General features: G+C 37.2%; 2 long non-coding RNA genes across 3 annotated transcripts; both read right to left on the reverse strand.

The window, feature by feature from the left end:
• Nucleotides 1-9,277: 9,277 nt before the first annotated feature.
• Nucleotides 9,278-11,655, reverse strand: LOC113299306. Of its 2 annotated transcripts, XR_003334784.1 has the most exons (3): nucleotides 11,135-11,655; nucleotides 9,800-10,009; nucleotides 9,278-9,631 (listed from the first exon to the last, which is right to left on the reverse strand). It is a non-coding gene; the product is annotated as an uncharacterized LOC113299306 (long non-coding RNA). The 2 variants fall into 2 exon arrangements; XR_003334785.1 differs by lacking the exon at nucleotides 9,800-10,009 and having other exon boundaries at nucleotides 11,135-11,636.
• A 2,807-nt stretch (nucleotides 11,656-14,462) lies between these two features.
• On the reverse strand, nucleotides 14,463-16,425 carry LOC113299305. Its single transcript, XR_003334783.1, has 2 exons — nucleotides 16,206-16,425; nucleotides 14,463-15,079 (listed from the first exon to the last, which is right to left on the reverse strand). It is a non-coding gene; the product is annotated as an uncharacterized LOC113299305 (long non-coding RNA).
• Nucleotides 16,426-22,707: the final 6,282 nt, after the last annotated feature.

Genomic DNA, 22,707 nt, shown 5'->3' on the forward strand with positions numbered 1-22,707 from the left:
GAGTCATGGTGTCTACAATTCTAGCAATATAAATAAGTCTCTGAATCATGATTGAATCATCATCAGTATCATCAATCTCACGTCTCATTGACAACACGAGATCATCAACTCATCAATTGAGTAACTACTCCCAATTAAGCAATTTCAATCATTCAGAGATTATCATATTTAGAATTCACACACCCACAATCTTTGATTACTATTGATTCCACACATTTCTCAGCTTCCCTCCTACAGATCAACCCATCCTCTCTTGTGACCTAATTTACTCCGGAACGGTCATTGTCTTGATTTAGGCCGGAGTACTACAAATTGATCTCTCGAATCTAAAGCACCCCCTTTGCAGCGGTGCATCTATGTGAGGTTTAACATTTCTCTCGGTTCGAGAGTCTCCTCCGTACGGTCGTCTCCTCAATTCCTTAAAAACCAGCAAATCTTTTTTCCCCATCTACAATGTCATGCCAACATTGGGGGTTCTCCTGCGGAACATAGCGTAGGAAAATACAAGGCACACAATGTATTAAATGGATAATGTTACTAGGAAAATTCATAGAATATTCGGAATTGTTGCACCATTCTGAATGAATTCTATACATATTGAATTGCTCAATGAGTGAAGAGGTTTTTTGCACTCATCACTTCTTAAATGGATTTATACCCTTGCAGGGCGTCAGCGCATTAAATACAGGGTTTTACAATTTTATCCCTATTCGAAAAACCACCATCAACATTAAGTCCCCTGCTTAGCACGTAACAATGACATTGTTGCGTAGTAAGCAATGGATGGTGACGGTTAAATATAGAACTTATGAGACAAGGTAGACAGATGTTACCAGGATAGAGGCCAGCTAGGTCTTTGAGCAAGATACGCTTAACGAAGTATCAAGGCTTAGAATGATCGTCCTCCTATCATACGTCAATTGCCTTCAGGTAGATTTCGAAATTTTCTAAACTCCATTGCGCTCGATTGCGAGAGGCCTTGACTTAAGTTGCTTGGAGTACGGACTGCTGAGTCTCAACAATTTTTTTTAAACTCTTGAACGTTGACTGGAATGGAATTGCGTTCATTCTGACCCTGGCTCATTCTTGCTCTTCTGATTGCGATGGTGAAATGCTTGGAATGCTTGTATCGGAAAAATCTTCCAGAGTCTTTGAGTAAAGTAAACGAGATGATAGGCGTTTTGTTGCCGACGTGCTGCTATCAAGTCTTCAAGAACTTCGTTCTAAGCGATATCCTTTGAACCATCTTTTGAATCTTGGATGGTTGTATGGAATGGGATGCGATTAGAAATCCCCAGTTACACTTCATATTCGATGGCGTGGCTGGATATGTGAAACCATCTTCGATTTGTACTTTTGGAGTCTTTAATGCACATGTACGTCTTCATGCTGAGAATTTTCTGCGGCTCGTAAAACTTCAACAGTGATGATGCTGATATTAGAAATAAACCGGTTGAGGGATGTGAAGGCATCCTGGCAGTTCCCAGGTGTAATTATCCCGAGCTTCTTTTCTCTTGAAAGACGTATTTCCATTGCATTTGCTGGTAAGGTGTTGGAGTTCTTCAGCCTCTGAAGAGAGCGCTGAAGCGGCTTCGGGGGAGAGTAGTGAAGCAGCTTCGAGAGAGAGCGTTGAAGTGGATTCTTCTGGAGAGAGCGTTGAAGCGGCTTCAGGAGAGAGTGCGTTGAAGCGGCTTCTGGATCGTGCGTTGAAGCGGCTTCTGGAGCTTGCGTTGAAGCGGCTTCTTCTGGAGAGAGCGTTGAAGCGGCTTCAGGAGAGAGCGTTGAAGTGCCTTCTTATGGAGAGAGCGTTGAAGCGGCTTCTTCTGGAGAGAGCGTTGAAGCGACTTCAGGAGAGAGCGTTTAAGCGGCTTCTTATGGAGAGAGCATTGAAGCAGCTTCAAGAAAGAGCGTGCGTTGAAGCAGCTTCTTCTGGAGAGGGCGTTGAAGCGGCTTCTCCTTCAGTTTGATTTTCCCTTGCAAATTACATGCTTCTTGATTGACCGTCTCTCTTGTGTTGAAGAAATCCTTGACTGACGGTGAAGGAATTTCATGTTGAGTCTCAGTCCCCAAGCGTGAGTTACATGGCTCTATCTTGTATGGTCGATGGGTTTATCATAATAAAGATATCACCATCTCGCCTCCGTACTGGTGACTCTATTACTTCTCCATGGGAAAGTAAAATATGCAGAAGTTCGGATTACCTCTGTCTGTAGTGGTTGTTGATATGGTGAAGCTCTGGCGAGCAACAACGATTCTTGACAGCAGCTATGACCAGAAGAGACTGGCAGGGAGAGGCATGGTAGCTACTTGCACGAACTTGGCAGTCTTCATATATGAGCTTTCAACTTGATAGATGTTGTCACGCTGGGTCTCTGAAGAAATAATTTGGGAGAGAGTTGGAGTTGAAACCAATGTTGATGAGGATAGTACGAGTTGTTGATCATGAGGCCATCTTTGCGTCTACGTTGCGTTTCATAGACATCCAGGCATATCGCTGGTCTTTAAACAATACATCTGCTCCCTCGAATACGTCTACGTCTTTGGGTATCTTGGAATCATAATGACAACGGGCTTACGTCTCTCCAAATTCATCATCTTTGAGATGGGTAGTGCTAAGCAGTCTCCAGTGACGCTCCTTTGCCTTTGTCATCTTTGGATCGTGTCTTTTAGGAGTAGGGAAGTCCCCTCATTCGAATGACTTAACTAATAGGTTCTGCAAATATGATGAAGATCTTGACATGGAGAGTCTGTGTGTACCTCTTAAGTCCCAGGCGCAACCTCCTTTGGTGACGCAACTACTTCTTCTACGGGAGACGAAATTCTGAAAGCGTCCCTCATAGATGTTGTTGCCGTCGAGACAGATATGGAATATCTTGGATGTTGTTTTATCATTGTGGCAGTCGTGCATGTGGTACTGGAGTTGAAGTAGGTGATTTTGGACGCGCAGGATGTTGTATCTCGATGGGTTTTCTCTTGATCATTTGGATGTTCGTTGTTTCGCTGAAACATTCTTCCTAACAGAGTGATTCGCCCAAACTGCGGATTCTTTCTCAACATGATGACGCGGGCATCGCTATTTTCTTGAGGCTGCTCTTTTGAGGTGTCGGCTCCAGTAGACCTGAAGATGTCCCGGGCTCGCTCCTATCCGGGTTGACATAATAGGAGAACCCTTTTTGATGATTTGAAGATGTGTCAAGCTTCCTTTGTTATTGTAGATGTACGAATTCTCAGAATTACACCATATTCTGGATCTACACGTTTTGTTGATGAAGTGATAACGGATACTCCTGATCTTAAATTGGTAGTAGTGGTGGAATAGAGATAGACCTTTTCTTTTGTGACCTCTGCAGGTGTCTTCCCAGGACTTCACTGGTGTTTTGAATTTGTTGTCGACCATCTCCATACTGAAACAACGGCTACGCGAATCTTCACTTCGTCTTTCTGGGTGTGGACCCTTTGAAGCATTTTTGGCTTGCTCCATACAACACTTGTGGTGTTGCAGAAAAGGTGATTGCTCCATCCGGATCTCGAGAGAAGTTGTTGCGTTCTTCTAAGTAGTAGTCGCGTCTTGTGTCTCCACACGGCTTTTTGGTCCTTTCATCTGGGAGATTTACCGGTGCTCAACTATCCAAGGTATATCTAGTAGCATTGCTTGAAAAAGCATTTTTGTGAAGCTTCTTAGTGAATGGAACACCGGAATTGAAATTGGTTGTTGAACCTAAATTGAATTTAATGATTGAATTGAATCTAAGATCTACCCTTTTGAAATTGAGAAAACTGGAATGAATATTAAGAAACTGATTTTGCAACCGAGAGATCAATCTCCCACTGTGGTCGCCAATTTTTTGAGGGTAAAAACTGGTTCTGCTGTTTTTGGTAAATTTGGGTGTGTTGATGAGAAACGAATTCAAACCCTAAACAATGCACTGCACGGAAGTACTTTTAGATTCGAGAGATCAATCTGTAAGACTCTGGCTTAAACCAAGAAATGGCCGTTCCAGATTCAATTCTGTCACAAAGTGAAGAAGAAGGGGTTGATCTTAGGGAGGCAAGCGAAGAAGGTGTTTGAGATCAAAATGTTGAATTATGAAGGTGTGTCTGTTTTATGAATTGTATCAGAATGTGGATCTGGCTTGCAGAATGTAAGCTATCAGTTCTTGGTGTTTTCTGGATACTGTGTTAATAACACTTGTTTTCTTGTTGTCGAAATAGGTTGAAAACCTATTTATACAAGTCATTTGAGCGCACCCTTGATCTCGTAGGAAGTGGAGAAGGTTAAGTGATGGAGTAGTGGGGTTGTGTAGGAGATGGTGATCATCACGTGGTCACTGCTTCACCCACTTCTTTCATCGTGTTTAACCGTTCATCTTTTCCTGACACGTTCTTGTAATGAGCGCGTTGCACGCAGCACGCTGTAAACCGGCAGAATAATACCCCAGTAAATATCCCCCATTTTGCGACATGTGTGATGTCTCGAGTAAGTGGGCCAAGTCGTGTGACTTGCCGCTAAAGTCAACACATAGTGCTTTTAGGATAAAATGATAAGTTATTCGTAAAATCAATTGCTTATAATCGATGTGTATAAAGCATCACTTTCGAATAAGCAGCTGAAATATTCGATGTGCTAGAAGCATCACTATTTTTGAGCTCGATCGAAACAGTCACGGATTGAGCGTCTTAAAAGGAGCGTGGCCGATATCTTTCAAGAAGTTGGTAGGAGCTACGCACGCATCCCAAGGAGTGGCCGGTCAGTCCCTATAGGAGAGTGGCGACTGGTGGCCATTCTAAAATCCTATCAGTCGATCCAATTTAGATCTGGACCGCTTAAATTGGCTAGCCAAATTGAGTGATTGAGATGATTTGCGGCAGTTAATGACTGTTGTTGAAGTAGCGTGAATGACCACTTTTGGGTGATTGCCGGGAGGCCACATGAGCAAGCTGTGGCTTGGCCGATTGCTCCTCACGGAAGAAGGGTCGCCGGTGATCACAGTGTCACCCTATTGGCCATCTGGAATCCAATCTGAGTCGTTCGACCAATCTAGCAAAGATCGACGAACGCGATTGATTTGCGGCAGTTGCATAACTTCGTTTGTTCGATTTAGGGTTTACGCACACCCCTACTTTGGCTGGTCTAATCCAAGCACTAGGTGCTAATTTGAACAGACCGATTGGGCATGCATAGAGTCGAGCCGCCGGCGTGCATGTATACAGCTCTTGGTCCATCAAAATTGGATCTAGGACACTCGATTCGGCCGGCGAAGATGAGTGGCCACGATCAATTTGCGACTACCGCAAAGTGAAAATTAGGGTTTTGGTCGGTTGCGGTTACTTTAGTTCGATCGAGCAATTGATGCCTCATTGACCTCCAACAGGTAAGTCGATCGAACATGGATGGATTTGGGCCGGCGGTGAACTCGTGTGCACCTTCCTGATGGTCCAAAACGCGATCTAAGCCATCCAAATAGGCTGGATAAGTTGGACGGTCGTGATCGATTTAAGACGCTAGTGTACTTCCGCGACCCACAATTAGGGTTTAGAAGCATCACACCTACCATAGTTTGAGCAAACGTTTTATTGCTCTATGGTCTTGTCGTGGGAAAACCGATCGAGTAGGGGAAAAGCTGGGCTGCCAGTGGACACGCGCGCACTTCTTTGATCGCTCAAGATGCGATCTAAGCCGTCAAACTAGGCCGGATAAGTTGGACGAACGTGATGTGTTTTGAGACCGTCTTTGCCGGTCTCAGTTCGTTTGAGCTATTTTACGCAACGTGAACGCCCATGTTTGGGTAAGCGATTGAGCACTCTATAGGTTTGCCGCATGCAAGTTGATCGACTAGGGAACTAGTGGGCCCGCCAATGATCATGTTAGCACTTACTTAACCGTTCGTAGGAGGATCCAAGCCGTCCAACCAGTCTGGCAAAGTTGGACGTTCGTGATGCTTCTGAGACTGTTTTGGACAGTCTAGCTCGTTCGAGCTTCTTTTAACAACGTGATCACCCTTTTTAAGGTTGGCGTTTGACAACGCTGGAATGTGTTTAAATAAAGTCTGATTGGTTGGGACATTAGTAGGCTCACCGGCGGTCAATGCGGTGATTACCTAGTTCTGCCAGGAGTGGTCTGGGTTTGCTAAAACATGCGGCAAAATTGTGTGGCCGTGATTGTTTCTGAGACTGATATTAACAATCTAGATTTTCCTTTGAGGAATTTAAACGAGTTCGATCGAGCTACCTTCTTAAAAGCGCGTCGATACGAAGATCTCTTTGTCAGAGAACGATGTAACCTGTGTGAAAACTTTCATGCATACTTCAATACTGACACTTCAGGAGATTCATGCTACTCTGCTGAGAGTGAACATTATCGTCATGTCATGCCAACATTGAGGGTTCTCCTGCGGAACATAGCGTAGGAAAATACAAGGCACACAATGCATTAAATGGATAATGCTACTAGGAAAATTCATAGAATATTCAGGATTGTTGCACCATTCTGAATGATTTCCATACATATTGAATTGCTCAATGAGTAAAGAGGTTTTTTGCACTCATCACTTCTTAAATGGCTTTATACCCTTGCAGGGCGTCAGGGCATTAAATACAGGGTTTTAGAATTTTAGCCCCCCTATTCGAAAAACCACCATCAACAGTGGGATACCAGTGAAAAGGAAGCTAGGATTCAAAACCTTAATTCCGATTGGGAAAACCTTCGTATGGCATGTGAAGATTCATTTGATGAGTTTAATCACAAAGTGTCTGAAATTGTTAATGCATCTTTTGCATTGGGTAAGATTATTCCTGAAAAGGACATTGTGATGAAAATTCTCAGATCGCTGCCATCTAGGTACGATTCTAAGAAGCATGCCATCGTTGAGGGAAATAACATTGATAACCTCTCCAGAAATACGCTGGTTGGGAAGCTCAAGATCTTGATCACGAACATTCGTTTAAATCAAAGGATGTTTCATTCAAAGCACTGAAAGACACAAAATTACTTGACAACAGTAAAAATGTGTATATCTCTGAAGATGATCACTCTGAGACGGATTTATCATATGAAGATCTTGACAAATCAGTCTCTATGATCACAAGACAGTTTAGAGATCTTTTGTTGAACAGAAGTAAACGATTCTCCATAGATAAGCCTAAAGCATCAGTCAAACCTCATAATCGTATTCTTCCTAAAAACAGGGACACAGATGAAACTGATGACGAGGATATGCCTCAGTGCTTTAAGTGTAAAGGATTTGGTCATTTTGCAAACGAGTGCCCAAATCGTAGAAAATACACTGGGAACAAAGGTCTTGCTGCGACACTTGATGACATGTCTGCCAATTATGATTCTGATAAAGACAAAAAATCAAGTGTTGCTCTTCTATGTTAAATATTAATTTTGATAATTGTAGCAATACATACATCAATCTTGATAATCTTTTAGAAGAGAGCCCAATCAAGATGGAAGAATCAGTTGAACCCTTTGTTCGAAACCCTTCGTTTAATGTTTCAGGATCTACCTTGTGCCTAGCAGCTTGCGTTTCAAAGGCGCCTGAATCATCTTTTGCGTTGACATGCTCCTATTGTTCTCTCAAGGGACATGAGTTTTCAAAGTGTTTCAAGTACAAACACAAGATGAGATATGTCAACAAGCTTCAACGAAGAGCAGATCATCTAGCCAGCAAGCTTAAACTTGCAGAGAAAACATCTGAGGTATGTAAGATCTTATCTTCCTCGAAGAGATTATTTTCCAAAGATAGAACTAGGCCATTAGAGAAGAAAACATGGTCTAAACATAGAGAAAGACAGGGATCCATGAATTCCAACCAAAAGGGTCATGGTGGAAAAATTGTTGTTCACCACAGCACAACTTGATTGTGTTGTAATGTGCATCTTGTCTCATGCGCCTATTCAAAAGAGACAAGATCTTGCACACCTCAGGCTTTAAAATAAAAATAATAATAAAAAATTATTATATAGTTTTTGTTTTGTTTTCTAGCTTTGTGTTGCTTGGTTTTTGGAATTCCTTCATATCACTGTTGATATTGAAAATGACCTGTTTGCCAATAGAAGAGGGTTATTATCGACAATTCTACTCTTTATAGGGTTGTGAGTTGAACGTGTACGAACCTATATAAAGGTTTCGAAACCCTACATTCTTTTTTCTTCCCTGATACTCTTTATATCTTAAGACTGCTTGTTGAGTTTTGATTGTGAATTCCTCTCACAAAACCGTTCTTTCATGGAAACTCCAAGCATCATTTCTTCTGATGGAAAAGATGTCAATATGATTGTTAAGCCATGAATCACTAAAGAAAAAGAGAAATCTCAATTTCCTCCAACTTTAAAAAGAAAAAGAAGGAATGTGAGGAAGCCAAGAGTTGTTCTCTCAAACTCTCAGAAGTTTTCTGATGTTCTTGAAGAGTTGAAACTGGCAAGAAAAGAGATTCAGCAAATAAAGGCTTGTGTTTTAAGATCATTGGAAATTCAGAAGGCCCTGGTTCGACATCATCAGCCAAGAAGGTTTATTGGTATTGACTCCTTCCTCCATGAACCATATGTTCCAATGGCTGTTGACGACAAGGAGTTTGGGGACGACAAGGAATTTTTCAAAAATCTTAATGTCCAGTAAATCTTATATTTTCGTGTTTTATTTAGAAGAATAACTAGAGTTGGAATAACCATTATTGTGAGTACACATAGCTATGTCCAACGTTTTCATCTTCATGTTTTTAGATTTATTTGTTTAAATTCTAAAGTTTGGTTTGGAAGATTATTTTTGCGGTATTAATCTTTATGATTTTATATATTGCAATGTGTTATGTGTGTTTGTGTAACGGACCAACAAATTTTCGGGTTGAAAATCAACCCGACTAGCAGGGCCAAACTTCCGGTACGTCACTCAGAAAATAAAAATGAAACAATAAAGAAAAATCAAGCACAAAGAAGTCTTGTCAAGTTTTTAAATCTTAAGAAAGATAGCATTTCTGGACTAGTCTAGTTAGGTCTAGGGGTTAGAAAGCTCAAAAATGCCATTGGCATTTCTAGCAAATGTGGAAATGAGTATACATGCAGAGATTTAGTTCGAAAAGTTTAAAACAGGACGTGTCCAAATGGGTCCATTTATTTTAAACATTTAAACAGGCACTCACGATGTTACTCAAATAATGGCGAAAATGTGAAAATGCACGACTGGAAGTTCAAACATAATTCAGTAGTACATATAACTTGGCTTGCAACGTGATTTACAGTATGGAGACAAGCCAAGCATACATGAGAAGAAAACAAGTCCAAAAAAAGAAATTAACTTGCATATTGAAGCATGCTAATACATTAACGTTCTAAGAATTGTAAGTTCCAAAAGAGGTTCTATATACACCGAATCTAAACAGACCTTAAACTTTACAAACTTAATCCAAACATATCATTTCGTTGCAAAATAAATAGTCACTATACACATCAAAAACATGGTAGTATCCAAAAAGAACGACAAGAAAAATAGACATGGATATTTGTAAAGAAACCACACCGGCAGCCCCTGATATACGATATCATCATAAGCTTGACAAAATACTAACTTTCATAGCGTTAAAAGTCTGTCGTAAGCTCTTCCCGGCTTACTGTTGCAAGCTCCTCTCGTACTCTGTGGGGGGGACAAAACAAAACGGGGTGAGCAATCCCCAGTAGGGGTTACAAAAATGACATACTTGCACGAAATATAAAGAAATGGACATGAGCAGCAGCTAAAAATAATGTACAAAAGCTTTCCACAATTGAAATTCATAACGAAATTAAAGAGTTGTCGATCGACTTAAGTGACTCTACTATTGTTTTGGCCAGCGCCGATGTCAGGGTAGTCAGATACCAGCTACCGTTACAGCTAACAGTCTTCCGGGTTGCCACTCGTAAGTGGGGGGCCCCAATGGGCCTGACATTTCTAAAGTAGAGTCGTCTTGCTTTCTATCTTTGCGTAAATGATTAATTGTAACATTCACAAGTACATTCCAGGATAGGAAGACAACTACAAAAACCAAAAGCTTAACTGTGAACAGAAATCTCATATGCAAGTTATAAGCAGCAAGGTCATACTTTCTGGAAATCAATAGGGAAATTCATGCATCAAACTTATAGAAGAGAAACTCAATCCAACTAGAAAATACAAGGTCGTGCAAATGTCATAACAAGAGCTGTAATCAAGCAACAAATACAAAAATTCCAATTCACTATCACAATTTGTAAACTTGAGTGGAACATCTCGAAAATCAAATAACAGGACATCTGTAGGATTAATGGAATTCAAATAAGGACATGAAGTGGGATTTCATAGATGACCAAAAGGGTAGCACTAACTCATTTAAAAACAGTTTGCAAGACTAAGTAGTCAACCAAGTAAATTAAGTTTCATTTGGGGTGCAATTTAATCATAAAACAAAGATTAAGAGGAGTGGGAATATGTACAGAAGCAATGAGGACAAAGGTTAAAACTTAAGCGACGTTTGATTGTAACTCATTTACCCCTGACTAACATAAAATAAGAAAACAAAATAAATCTGTTAAGAATTCAGTTTGCATTCAATGTTTCGAAAACATAGCTCATTGAAGCATTTTAGCAAATAGGTCAGGGTAAGTTTAGAAATTTAAAAAATCCTTAAATTTATTATGGGAAACAATACCCAGCTGTCTACCAAACATTTTTTTGTCTTTCCAAAATCAGATTTTGTACAAAGATTAACATGCATTAAATTAAAATAAAAGAGTAAATTCATTGGGTCATTTTCTCAAACAGGTAATGGGCGATTTTGGAAAACTAAACTTCACAAATTGAAAATAATAATCAAAACTTAATTGACTGCAGACCCATGTAATCTTTAAGAAAAACTGGAAAGCATTTTCAAACATGTTGCAGAGATTAATCACATCGAATGCAAAACTTCAAGCCAAACTTTCATGTTGTGCTAACTCATCAAAAGCATGAAAAATTTGGAATAAATTCATCAACAAAATTAATTAAAATTTAGAAATTACAAGCATATAAAATACCCATTTCTGATTCGTATTAATCTTCATAATCGCAGAAGAATTAATCATGTGCAGTATAAGGAGAATGAAGAAAACATCATTTGAAAGAATCGAAAGAAACCCCTACCTTTGTAGAACCCAAATTCAGCTAAATTTGGAGTGTGGGTTGAGCTAGAATTTGCACTTGAAAATCAATAACGTTTCTTTTTGTTTGAGGTTTGTCTTGAAAATCAGTAGAATGTGGGGAAGAAAAATGGTGAAATAACAAGGTAAGAGAAGAAATAAGACTTGTTTCCAGGATTTAATTTTGAAAAGAAAATAAAGAGACAAAAAATCTCCCTAGCTAGCTGCTCATGTCCGAAACGTGTCAAGCATGCTCAATTATTTTCTAAAGCTTTCTACAACACCTACTAATTAGGCACATTAATTTCACTAAGGGGACAACCATTTAGCTAAGAACACCCAAACTTGGTATAGGGCACTCTCTGCTGCTATACGCACCCGACATTTTGATCACGCGCGCACTACAAAACTCTAGCTTCCCACTCAAATGAGTTGAGTTCGGGTTTAAGGCCCACGAGAAATTTTTAGGGACGCTACATCATTACCACCAAAAAAAGGAATTTGGTCCCCAAATTCAAAATTAAACATAAGATTAGATTTAGGTTTACCTTCTAGTAGCCTGGTTGCTTGTCCCTCCTGTCAAACTCCAGCTTCCTTTAAGCTTCTTCTAGAGAGTGATGCTGCCACGCTTCTTTCGTCATCTAAATGGTTTTAACCTGAATGACTTGATTTAGTTGATTACGAGTACTGACTTTTGATCATAAGTCACAATCTTGCGCGATTGCAAATCTTGTCACCTAATCACGTGATAAGGGTCAACGTCGCGTCTTCGAAGCTTGGTTATGTGATTTTCTTCGAGAGCATCCACCAACTGTCCTTGGAGTCGTACGTGTGCCTACAACATGTCTTCATAATTTTGAGAAGTCCATTCTTGACTATTTCTGAGGATGGTAAGCAATAATCAAATCTAGCTCGATACCCATAGCTAGCCGGAAACTCCCTAATACTTGGACATGAACAAGAGGTCGCTCTAAATGGTTGACGAAGAAATTCCATGTATCATGACAATCTCTGTGAAGCACAAGTTGCATAAGGAGTGGTGACATTTTGTATGCTTTACCGTAAAAATATAACAAGCTGACTTGGTTAGTCATAAATGGTCACATGATCGCTGTCATTTCTTGCTGAACCTTAGCCAACTCGTCAGAAAATCCACACCATAAAAAAAAATCCCACTACTGTCGACCATTGACAATGACTATAACGGCCATTCGGCTCATTGGATAAGAACCAACAGTTGCATTTGAGAAGGGCATGGCTTATAAACGGTAAAATAGATATAACAAAGCATTTAATGAGAGTGGGTTAAGTTAGTGACACCGCTAGTAATCAGTAATCGAGTTAGTTGAAAATCATTTGTGTAAACTTTGTACCAAAGGGAAAGAAAATGAGAATCAGTTGGAAGTCAATGAACTGACGTTTAAGATTCAATACATATTAATAATTTTCTTACAGAAAGAAAACATTAGGATAGGGGTTGGCCAGCTGCTAACTAAATGCATTCATAAAACATCAAAAACAAGAATGAAACTCCATTTGTAAGCCAATATTTCTTTCGGCACAAGTACTAGTAAGGGGTAAGTAAAACAAGGGATACAGTAAAATGAAGAGTTAGGTAACCAACTAAGCTTCAGTTTCTCAATAATACTAAGACATCATAAAACAAAGACGTTCATAAAAAACTTTCAATTGTATACAGGACAGGTAACAAAGACAAATGCTAAGTTTAAAAGTGACATTTTGGTTGTAAAAATTTACTGCTGACCAACGTCAAATTGAAGTTTAAATCTTGCAATATTGATCAATCTGTTCATGAACTCAAACCGCATTTTGAAGAAGCAGCTCATTGGGTAATTTTAGCAAACATAAAATGCATGGCTAGTTTAAAAGAAAATCAGTTCAACTTTCATTTAAATTTATAATGGAAACTGAACTTAAATTACCGCAAATCCATTTAGCCTTCACAAAATTGCTTATATCGTTCAAAAATTACACACTGACCAGAAATTTTTAAACCCGGAGGTAATCTGAAATTTACCAGGACATGGAGATAAAAGACATTAACAACAAATAGAAGAGAGAAAAGCATACACTCAAATCAAAATAGGGCAGAAAGGATTTGTAAAGAAAATTTAAATTTAGAAGAAAACCCCTACCTCAATGCAAGCCAAAACCTCTTCTCCTCTGGTACTTTCATGGTATCGAACTCCTTATCAATACCAATCAACCACTTCTCTGGTTTGAGAGAATCCTCCGTCTCACTAGATATTCAGTCATTTCAGACAATTTTCTTGAATTCCTTCAAGTTTATATCAGTATTCGACTGCCTACGGTCTCTAACTTCACTTGCTGTAGTCAACATTGAACTTACCAGTTGTTCCAAAGGTTCTTAAGGCGCGCAGCTCTTCCACTTAGAACTTTTTCTTCCTTACGTACGGAGCTTGGGAATCCTATGGATGAAGCTTGAGGCTAAAAATTTCTCACAGCACGACGATATCTTCAAAACAGAACATGCGTCAGATTTATAATTGTTAGTAATGTTCATTACTAACACAGAGAATGATATGTATATCACGGTTTGTGGCTTTCCCAAAATCTCCAAAACAAAATGACAAAAACAAATGACTTAATCAAACAAGAAAACCAAACACTGTCCCGGTAAATCGGAACATGGGCTCTGATACCAAACTGTAACGGACCAACAAATTTACCCTCTAACGGGTTGATTTTCAACCCGACTAGCAGAGCCAAACTTCCGGTACGTCACTCGAAAATAAAAATGAAACAGTAAAGAAAAATCAAGCACAAAGAAGTCTTGTCAAGTTTTTAAATCTTAAGAAAGATAGCATTTCTGGACTAGTCTAGTTAGGTCCAGGGGTTAGAAAGCTCAAAAAGGCCATTGGCATTTCTAGCAAATGTGGAAATGAGTATACAAGCAGAGATTTAGTTCGAAAAGTTTAAAACAGGACGTGTCCAAATGGGTCCATTTATTTTAAACAGGCACTCACGATGTTACTCAAATAATGGTGAAAATGTGAAAATGCACGACTGGAAGTTCAAACATAATTCAGTAGTACATATAAGGTGGCTTGCAACGTGAATTCAAATTGATAAAAATGAAATCCTAACAAAAATCTCACCACTAGTATTACTTAATTTCAAACCAAAAATGGGAAGGAAAATACGTAAAGAGAAAACATATTAAGCAGTCTCCTCATAGACTTGGGCAAAGTTAATGGACGCTTGTACACCTCTTTTAACAGTAGGGAGACAAGCCAAACATACATGAGAAGAAAACAAATCCAAAAAAAGAAATTAACTTGCATATATTGAAGCATGCTAATACATTAACGTTCCAAGAATTGTAAGTTCCAAAAGAGGTTCTATATACACCGAATCTAAACATACCTTAAACTTTACAAACTTAATCCAAACATATCATTTCATTGCAAAATAAATAGCCACTATACACATCAAAAACAAGGTAGTATCCAAAAAGAACGACAAGAAAAATAGACATGGATATTTGTAAAGCAAGCCACACCAGCAGCCCCGTGATATATGATATCATCATAAGCTTAACAAAATACTAACTTTCATAGCGTTAAAAATACACCACAAGTATTATGACGTACTTGCACGAAATATAAAGAAATGGACATGAGCAGCAGCTAAAAATAATGTACAAAAGCTTTCCACAATTGAAATTCATAACGAAATTAAAGAGTTGTCTATCGACTTAAGTGACTCTACTATTGTTTTGGCCAGCGCCGATGTCAGGGTAGTCAGATACCAGCTACCGTTACAGCTAACAGTCTTCCGGGTTGCCACTCGTAAGTGGGGGGCCCCCATGGGCCTGACATTTCTAAAGTAGAGTCGTCTTGCTTTCTATCTTTGCGTACACGATTAATTGTAACATTCACAAGTACATTCCAGGATAGGAAGACAACTACAAAAACCAAAAGCTTAACTGTGAACAGAAATCTCATTTATGCAAGTTATAAGCAGCAAGGTCATACTTTCTGGAAATCAATAAGGAAATTCATGCATCAAACTTATAGAAGAGAAACTCAATCCAACTAGAAAATACAAGGTCGTGCAAATGTCATAACAAGAGCTGTAATCAAGCAACAAATACAAAAATTCCAATTCACTATCACAATTTGTAAACTTGAGTGGAACATCTCGAAAATCAAATAACAGGACATCTGTAGGATTAATGGAATTCAAATAAGGACATGAAGTGGGATTTCATAGATGACCAAAAGGGTAGCACTAACTCATTTAAAAACAGTTTGCAAGACTAAGTAGTCAACCAAGTAAATTAAGTTTCATTTGGGGTGCAATTTAATCATAAAACAAAGATTAAGAGGAGTGGGAATATGTACAGAAGCAATGAGGACAAAGGTTAAAACTTAAGCGACGTTTGATTGTAACTCATTTACCCCTGACTAACATAAAATAAGAAAACAAAATAAATCTGTTAAGAATTCAGTTTGCATTCAATGTTTCCAAAACATAGCTCATTGAAGCATTTTAGCAAATAGGTCAGGGTAAGTTTAGAAATTTAAAAAATACTTAAATTTATTATGGGAAACAATACCCAGCTGTCTACCAAACATTTTTTTGTCTTTCCAAAATCAGATTTGTACAAAGATTAACATGCATTAAATTAAAATAAAAGAGTAAATTCATTGGGTCATTTTCTCAAACAGGTAATGGGCGATTTTGGAAAACTAAACTTCACAAATTGAAAATAATAATCAAAACTTAATTGACTGCAGACCCATGTAATCTTTAAGGAAAACTGGAAAGCATTTTCAAACATGTAGCAGAGATTAATCACATCGAATGCAAAACTTCAAGCCAAACTTTCATGTTGTGCTAACTCATCAAAAGCATGAAAAATTTGAAATAAATTCATCAACAAAATTAATTAAAATTTAGAAATTACAAGCATATAAAATACCCATTTATGATTCGTATTAATCGTCATAATCGCAGAAGAATTAATCATGTGCAGTATAAGGAGAATGAAGAAAACATCATTTGAAAGAATCGAAAGAAACCCCTACCTTTGTAGAACCCAAATTCAGCTAAATTTGGAGTGTGGGTTGATCTAGAATTTGCACTTGAAAACCAATAACCTTTCTTTTTGTTTGAGGTTTGTCTTGAAAATCAGTAGAATGTGGGGAAGAAAAATGGTGAAATAACAAGGTAAGAGAAGAAATAAAACTTGTTTCCAGGATTTGGTTTTGAAAAGAAAATAAAGAGACAAAAAATCTCCCTAGCTAGCTGCTCATGTCCGAAACGTGGCAACCAAAAGTTAAGCCTATTATGTCATTTATTGATGAAAGATAGGTTAAAATCTTTTGTTTACAAGGATTACGTTTATTGTATGTCATTATGCAAATAGTGATGGAAAATAGAATGAATCCTTGTATATGCCGCAGTATTGATCTTTCCCTGATCCATATTTTATGTGTATACTGCAATGCTCCATAAGGATTTCTTGTGTTGAGCATAAAACGATTGAGTTGATCATTCCTTTATGGTTAACATAGTCGTAGCTCCGTAAGTTCTCTTATGTCGAGCATGTTCAATTAAATTGATCACTCTTGTGTTTAATTTGATTGAGTATTCCGATTAAATTAATCATGGGTTTACTTGTGGTTAGTTTAATTGAGAATTTTGGATATAGAAAATCATTTCATTATGGTTTTTGGTGTCCAATAAAATCCTTCTTTTCTTGTAAAAGTAAGGTCGCTCTTGTTGTTATTTCGGGAATGACATCAAATGGGGGAGAGTTCTTTCGAACTTGCGCTTAATTTCCATATAAGTGCGGCTGTGGAATTATTTAGGGGTTATCTTGTATCTTTATAAACTCCTTGATGAATGCATTTAACTTCGGCTTTATGATTGCATCTAAATAAGTTGATATGTACTTTTCTTTGGTCTTGAAGCGTCTTCGTGGAAATTTCATTAGGATCCCGTTTTCGTACCTTTGCCAATTTTATTGACAAAAAAGGGGAGAATTAATATGTAGTTCACACTACAAATACATATGATTTACGTGTTTTACGGGTCATTATGTAAGGGGGAGTGGTTCTTATGTTGAGACGAAAGTATTGACTAAGGGGGAGTGATACAATTCACCATAGTATTGTTGTCGAAGTTGTGATATAAGAACTTTGATGTTGTGTAATAATACTATGACACTGTATTACAATGATCGAGAGCTTTTGTTTTCTCATTGTTATGGCTACGGAACTTCAACAACTATGATGTTGAATTGAACATCTATGGAATCATGGGAGTACTTGGAAAAGACGAAGTTTTCGAGTAATGTTGAAGCACCAAGGAGATCAAGCATGTGGACGAGAAGCTACAAAAATTTTATCTATTTTGTAATCCATATGTATTGATAGTTTTGTCACTAAAATAGACAAAGGGGGAGATTTTTAGAGCATTGCTCGGTCGAACTCGCATGCGTTGCTATCTCAAGCATGTTTGTCAATGTTAGTGATCAAAACTGTATGTCTTGATTTCTAGTTTACTTATGACTAAGTCTCGGTCTAGGATAGTTAGGTATAGTTGAGCTCAAGACTCCATGGCGATTATCTTACGAAGACGAAGAACTACTCAAGGAACCAGTGGAACTTCATCCGACCAAAAGGTATGTGGAGACTTGAACTCATCTGTCACTTAAAAGTCTATCTACTCTATCTCCTACTCTTGAGACAAAAGTCGTATAACTATGATAGTTTTCATACATATACATTTTATATTTCGAGCCAAGTTTACTCGCGTATATTTTTCTGGAAATATGTGTTGGTAAGCTTTTGCTTTAACCACTTTCATCTTTACCCGTGACGAAAGTCATGATGACGTTTCAATCTTGAAAATAGCTTTGATGACGATAGTTGATTCTTTTTGTCTAACGCCTATTATAACATTATAGAAGAATGTTTCAATGATTGAAATGTAGAGTTGAGATAACCAACTATGGATATAAGCATATATAATGTGTTCGCACATTAGTGTATAAATCCATGTGCCGAAAACCAAGTGCGTGCATATGTGTGCATGCGGTATTGGTGAAGGAGACAGGTTAGGTACGCGTACGCATACACGTACTGGCAGAAGTTTTCATACCGAAAATTTCTGCTGTAGTTTGTGAAGTTTGCAAAGTGAAAACCAGTCACCTTAGTACGCGTACCCACGGAAGTTTTCGAGCCGAAAATTTCTGCTGAGTTTGTAAACTCAAATCCGGTAGCTAAGATATGCATATCCAAGCTGGTTAATTCTCAAATTTGTAGTTTCATGAACTTAAAACAATAAATAAATAAGGAATGCAATCTTTGCAAACCGTGGCTATACTGTTCATGAATTAATTCAAGTGAAACCGATTTTGTTTCAATTGTTTCTATGAATAAAGACTAAGCAATTGAACAACTCTTGAACTAGTTCTTATGAGTCATTTGAACTAATTATGAGAAAGATGAATACGGTTAATATGAAAGTGCTCATATGGCTAAGCATTGTTTAACTATTTGTGAACCAACCCAATGTACACGTTTAGGTACGGTTATTCAAACCTAAATGAATACATTTCATTTGTGTGTGAGACAAGCTAAGTTTTGATCTAACGGTTGAAAGATATTAGCTTGGATAAGTCAGATTTTTCATCTAACGGTGAATATTGAATGCTTTGTTACCAAGGTAACTAAGATTGCAAACCCTGATTTGAAAACCATATAAGGGAGACATCTAGCAACTGGAAAAACTAATCCCCACACCTCATGTGTGATACTAGTTGGTTTTGCTAGAGTCGATTCTCCTTTAACCGTAGGTTTCTTCTCGAGACCCTGTGGGTTAACGACTTAAAGACTTCATTGGGATTGTGAAGCCAGACGAAACTACTTCTCTTGTAGTTGAGCGATCTGATCTTTCCATTTTCTATCGTACGAGTTCAACTGAAATAATTGACTTGAGATTATATCTCCGATAGGGAAAGATAAAAAGAAATCACAAACATCTTCGTCTCATCGTCTGTGATTCCACAATATCTAGTTTCGCTACCATATGATTTAGAGGTGATTGATAATACTAGGTTGTTCTTCGGGAATATAAGTCTGGTTTATCAATTGGTTCTTGTTCACCTTGATTTATCAAAAGACGAAACAAAACTTGTAGGTTTATCTGTGGGAGACAGATTTATCTATCATCGTAGACTTTTCTGTGTGATACATATCTGTTTATTGAAGTCTTCGACTTTGGGTCGTAGCAACTCTTGGTTGTGGGTGAGATCAGCTAAGGGAATCAAGTGTGTAGTATCCTGCTGGGATCAGAGACGTAAGGATTGCAACTGTACCTTGAATCAGTGTGATATTGATTAGGGTTCAACTACAGTCCAGACCGAAGTTAGTTTATAGTAGGCTAGTGTCTGTAGCGGCTTAATACTGTGTGGTGTTCAATCTGGACTAGGTCCCGGGGTTTTTATGCATTTGCGGTTTCCTCGTTAACAAAATTTCCTCGTCAATTGGGTAGTATTTGTGGGTGGTGGTCCATGGAGCCGGTAATGATGGTAATGAGGTAGTGGTGATGGGCAGTTCTGGTGGTGGTAGTGTAGGTGGTCAGTATGGTAGTCAGGTAGTGGGGAATTCTTACTCTATGTGAAAATAAGTTGATTAAGAAAAAAAATTGTACTGGCTGACCGTAATTTGCCCTAAAAACAACCTGAGAAAAATTTAATGATGATAGGGTTATGAATCTTCTAATTGGGATAGTAAAGGTTTTCAGTTGGTCCCATTACATGTTTCACTCGGTGGTTTCTTCGAGACACCTATTACGGTCAACCTAGCAATTCTCAAAAAACCATTGAAACAAATTGTCACTATATATAGAGCCAACAAGAAAATGACAAGGGTCAAAATTGACATAATTCTTCTTTTACTTACTTTAGAGGTCGTGCTGTTATGACACAGGTGAAATTATAAACCAGCTTATAAAATAGAGTTTAGATAACTTAGTCAAGATAAATGACGCTCTGGATTCATTCTTGGGAAAGTTAAATCTACGACTGTAAAATGATCAGTTCAATTAAATTTCAATAATAAATATTCTATTGATATTTCATAATAAATGTTTCTCCAATTAATAAAATAAACATATTTTCATTATACATTACATAATAAGTTTATTTTATATTAAATCAGTAGGCATTAATGGTGGTTGGGATGGTGGGTGGGGGTGGTGGATCGGCAGTGGGGATATGGTGGTGGGTATTGGTGAGAATGATGGAGTGATGACATTAATGGTGGAGGTGGTGTAAGAAGTAGTTGTAGTGGGATGAGATAGGTGTCCTAAGGTAGAGAAATTATTTTGTTACCCTTGGTTTTTTTTTGTATCAAAATAAATATAAAGGCCACATTTTTCTAGGGAGAAGATAAATCAATAGTGGTTTTAAGATTTGTCGGGTCGGGTCAAGGCTACACGCCAATCAATTGTAATTGTAATTGAGTTTCTCATATCTCTTTCTATTCCCATTTTTTGTCATGATTTCTGTTTCTGCCGTTTGTTCTCGACTTCATGTGATTATGCATGCTTGAGAAATAGTTCATGGTACTAGGTAAAGAGAGAAGATAAGTAGATAAAAAATGAAATGGATCAAGAATTACGAATTATGAAACTTTAGGAAAATAAATAAACACAAATCTGTGTAAATTTGGAATAATTTATATCAAATCTGTGTAACTTCAGGTGAATATTCATCCTTGAAAAATAATTCCTGAAGCTAACAGCTTTTGTAAGATTAATCGGATTGATAGAAAATTTACGCAAGATAAAGGACACTCTGGATTCATTCTTGGAAAAACTAAATCTACGGCTGTAAAATGATTAGCTTAATTAACTTTCAATAATAAATGTTCTATTGATATATTTCATAATAAAATGTTTATTTCATTAATTAAATAAATATATTTTTATTAATACAATACATAATAAATTTATTTTATATTAAATCAGCAGGCATTAATGGTGGTTGTGATGGTGGGTGGGGGTGGTGGATCAGCGGTGGGGATAATAATGGTGGGTGTTGGTGAGAATGGTTGAGTGATGACGATAATGGTGGTGGTGATGAAAGAAATAGTGGTAGTGGGATTAGAAGGCGTCCTAAGGTAGATAAATTATTTATTTTCCCATGGTTAATTTTTTTTATTTGATATTAATTTTTAATTTTTTTCTTTAATTTTTTAAAATATAAATAAATATTGAAGGCCAGATTATTCTAAGGAGAAGATAAATCAACAGCTGTGGTTTTAAGATTTTTCGGGTCGGGGCAGGAAAGAAGATGAAACCTATAAAAAAAATTGATCCTATACAAGGCTATACGCGAATCAATTGTAATTGATTTCATTTTGTCATGATTTCTGTTTCTGCCATTTCTCCTCGACTTCATGTGATTATGCGTGCTTGAGAAATAGTCCATGGTAATAGGTAAGGAGAGAAGATAAGTAGATAAGAAACGAAATGGACCAAAAATTACAGATTATTAAACTTTAGGAAAATGAATAAACAAATTTTGAAGATTAATCTAACAGATTTTGTAATATTAATCTGATTGATTTTGAAGTAATTTTGCGTTTTCAGTTTTGTTGCAAATTTGGTGAACGACCTTTTATAATTTGTTTCTTTTCGAAGTAAGGACACTACTTTGTTTCGAAGAAGTGAACGAAGTAGTGTTCTATTACCCATAGGCCCATAAGAATTTGAGGAATTGGTTAACGATTAACTATGTTTGTCCTAAAGAATTGTACGACTTACGCACATAATATTTAAAGATTTGAGGCTAATGACATGTTTATTCACCAACACCTCAAAAACATTTAGACTTGGATCGACTGGAACAATTTTTCACCAACAGTTATAATATGTATGACCTGATGGATATATTTGAAAAGCTTCTCTTAAATATAACCCATGCTTTTATTAACTATAACCCACATAAAATAAGTCATTAATCTAACCAAACAGATTCTTATAATTATTAACATAACTCATAAAATTGAACACAATTTTCATATATAGCCCAAAATAAATTATTAGATCCCTATATCAAAAAAATAAAATAAAGTTAATTATATAATTTTCATAATTAAAGTTACGTAAGATTTTTAAGAATACTCAATCTAATGTAATCATGATCGGGAGAAAAGAACATAATCTTATATTTTTTTTATAGAATAATAGTGCTTACGGAGTTTTAGAAAATTGTTTTTTTGGAAAAGAATCAAAACTTTAATTGATTTCATTTCGTTTTCGATTGATATTATTGTGGAGAAATTTTAAGGGAATAATTAGGATATATAACCTCAATTGATATTACTACAATCATGATTTAGGAAAAATAACGCCATTTTAGAAAAAAGGTGTTATCTTTCCAAATGTTTAAAGTTTGTTTTAGATTGTTTTAGGGGAAAAGTAAAAATTATGATTTATAATTGGGAAATTTGTAAGATAATGAGAGAACAATTAAAAATAAATTGAAGTATGATTTAGTTGGGATCTTAAAAA

The sequence above is a fragment of the Papaver somniferum genome, chromosome 7 (genome assembly GCF_003573695.1).
Source record: "Papaver somniferum cultivar HN1 chromosome 7, ASM357369v1, whole genome shotgun sequence".
Classification (NCBI taxonomy): Eukaryota; Viridiplantae; Streptophyta; class Magnoliopsida; order Ranunculales; family Papaveraceae; genus Papaver; species Papaver somniferum.